We start from the raw sequence: 3,157 nt of genomic DNA, 5'->3' as shown, positions 1-3,157 counted from the left end.
CAAAACATTTTCTTTGATTTAATATTGACTTATTCTTTAAGAAAGTAGTTTATGGATTTAATACACTTCACGTGCTTCCTATTCCTTCTAATATTTTTGTGAGTGAAGCATGCAGATTTGATCAAAACATTTCCTTTGATTTAATACACTTCATTTGCTTCCTATTCCTTCTAATATTTTTGTGAGTGAAGCATGCAGATTTGATCAAAACATTTCAAAAGGAGGCGAAGGTGACGATTTTGCTGATTCGAGGACAAATCCTTTTGAAGAGGGAGAAGATGATAAGAATCACGGTGTTCCAAATGGACCTATTGCCAAGAAGATTCAAAAAAATATGTCAACAACAGAATTCAAACTTACTTGCAGAGAGCTCAATTGATGTCAACCCTGTCGCATTAGCCACTCAAGCACATCAACATTATTTGTTAGAAAGAACTATTTTTAATTTCATAAATTATGTAAAAGTCAAATGGTCAATTTGCCTTATTCTTTTGTGGAGATTAAAAGGGATCGAGAATAAATTCCGTCCACAAACGTCTTTTGTCGGGAGACTATAAATACCCACAATATGTTATGTAAAATTCATATTCNGAAATAGCTTGTGATAGGGACGTACCTTGATAGCTAGGCATAAGAGCTAGTTGTGAAAGGGCTCTAAGTGTATCATGTTATCTTATTNAATCAAGTTAGATAGATTGTGAAGTGACTCAATTTAGAACAAGGTTCCATATCTTGCTTCTAGATCTTCGATCGTAAGAGGTAATCTAATTCTNCGGAGTTGGCATTGTGGGTGACTTCGGCCAAGGCCAAGGAGGTAAGTAACCTTACTGTTGGCGTTAGATATGTATGTATGTTGGTGCGTGCCCNTTTGAGCACGAGTTTGCACCGAGTTGTCTGCCTCTTCCAATGCTCTAGGTGGATTAGGTGGGTTTTCTATGTTTTTGGTCGTGCAGTTGATGGTGATATGACCCTCTTGGCCACATCGAAAAAAAATCTCGTCCTGGCCATACATCTTCCTCCGTGCAACTTCCCACAGATCTCGCACCCAATTCCCTCCTTCATCTAGCCCCATCCTGGTTCTTGAGGTGTTTGTCCATACGTCGGGGAGGGTGCCTCTCAACTTGTCGAGGGTCAGATCGGTCAGCGTAGTGGGGTTTATGCGCTGGTGGCCGACGGACTGAGTCTCTCGAGTCAAAGGGACGTTTGCGTCCAATAGTAACTGACTTCTCTAGCCTTACATTACTTTGGGCTTCTCTAGGGCCTTGGCAATTTTCAAAACTTCTTCATATGTCGATGAGTCTATGGACTCCCACTGTGCAGCGGATCTTCGAGTCCAGGCCTAAAACAAATTTCTCGGTCATGTTTTGTTCAGTGTCGACCAATGATAGCGCAAATCTTTTTAATCTCATAAACTCTCTGTCATATCTATCCAACGAATGTCCACCCTAGATCAAATGGGTGAATTCCGGCTGTTTCTTAGTCGCTCCGCTTTAGGATAATCCTTGTAACGGTAGGGGGTTCAAAAAGAAAAAAAAAAAAAAGGGAAATGTCTCAAATCTCATCGGAAATCGTGGGATTTTCGGTGAGGCATGCCTTGCCAGCTAGGGTGTATTAATGCGCATTAAACCCTAGGTACCTTAGTAGCCTTCTTTTTCTTTTTGAGTCACTGTCATACATGTGAGGGAGGAGCCAAAGGGTTTAGGTGAGGGATCGAAAACGTCGCGAGACTTCAGATCGGGTTGGGAGATCAATAACGCCGCGAGCTTTAGGTAGGAGCAGGCGCCAGTGTACGTCGGGCAAGGAGGGACAGACGTGCCAACGGAAATGGACGAACGATGACGCTTCCACAGGTGACAGTAGCCAAGCCCGCGATTAGGGTTATTGAGGCGTTCGGGCGAGGAAGAAGAAGCGGCAGGCGCGGGTCGACCCTCGTCATTCTGCGGTTCGTCTCGGTTGGCCTGCAGCCCACACCTCGTAGGCCGTTCTCGAACACCACCATTGGGCCTCGTTCCTTTTCGGCCCAAACCAGAGGCGCGCCCAGAAACCCTGCATCGTTAGGGTTCTTCGCAGCCCGTCGGTTTCGGCTCCACCGGCGGCTCGGCTAGGTCGGCTCGGCAGTGCGACTTGGCGTCTCGACATCCAAACAGTATACCGATTTCTGGGTTTTTGACCCTTCCGAAGCCATTCCCACCCTTGTTTCAGCCATCTGAGGTCAGTATAACTCCATTGTGATGAAATAGCTTGTGATAGGGACGTACCTTGATAGCTAGGCATAAGAGCTAGTTGTGAAAGGGCTCTAAGTGTATCATGTTATCTTATTGGAGGTAGTTAGGCGCCGGAGTTGGCATTGTGGGTGACTTCGGCCAAGGCCAAGGAGGTAAGTAACCTTACTGTTGGCGTTAGATATGTATGTATGTTGGTGCGTGCCCTGTGGCCCTTGCTCGCGCCATGTGTGTTGTTGATGTATGCTAGGTTAGATGTTTCTTGTAGCGAAATGCTATGTATGCCATGTTTATGTATGTGATTCTTGCAATGAAATGTTATGTATGTCATGTTCATGTATGTGACGATTGTGACACGGTTTGCTACCCTGTGTGTATGAGTTTGATTTGACATGTCATGATTGTAATGAGAACCCCGCATGCCATGAATGAGATGACTAGTACGCTATGCTATGCTATGCTTGCTCGATGTTGACCTAGTTATGCTATGTGATGCGATGAGGGGATAGAACGTTGTAGGTGTAATGCCATGGAGGTAAACCTTAAGAACCTCATACACGCTATGGTTATGTACTTGGGGCACTCCCCCGTTATGTTACTCATGGTATGGACGCGTATATTCGTTATTGTGTTTGCCACGATATCATGCAGACCCTCCTTTATCCGTGGCGTTCGGTATTGTATGTCATACATACCCGACCAAGGCAGGCCCAGGGGGTTCGCTTGCGAGCTCGCCTGGTGGGCCCACAATCACACACGTGGGCCATGTGTGGGAAAGTACCATGCATCCACCCCCGCCCGGACAAAGCAAGGGCCTAAGGCCATGGGAAGGAATGGAAGACAGGCCCCTCTCTCAGTTTCTCTCTCTTAACGCTTGTGCTCATGTAGGTGTATTATGTGCGACATGTATGTGTATTGTGTGCGACTGCTTTTGT

The sequence above is a fragment of the Cucurbita pepo genome, chromosome LG04 (assembly GCF_002806865.2).
Source record: "Cucurbita pepo subsp. pepo cultivar mu-cu-16 chromosome LG04, ASM280686v2, whole genome shotgun sequence".
Lineage (NCBI taxonomy): Eukaryota > Viridiplantae > Streptophyta > Magnoliopsida > Cucurbitales > Cucurbitaceae > Cucurbita > Cucurbita pepo.
Note: the sequence above shows the minus strand (reverse complement) of the source record.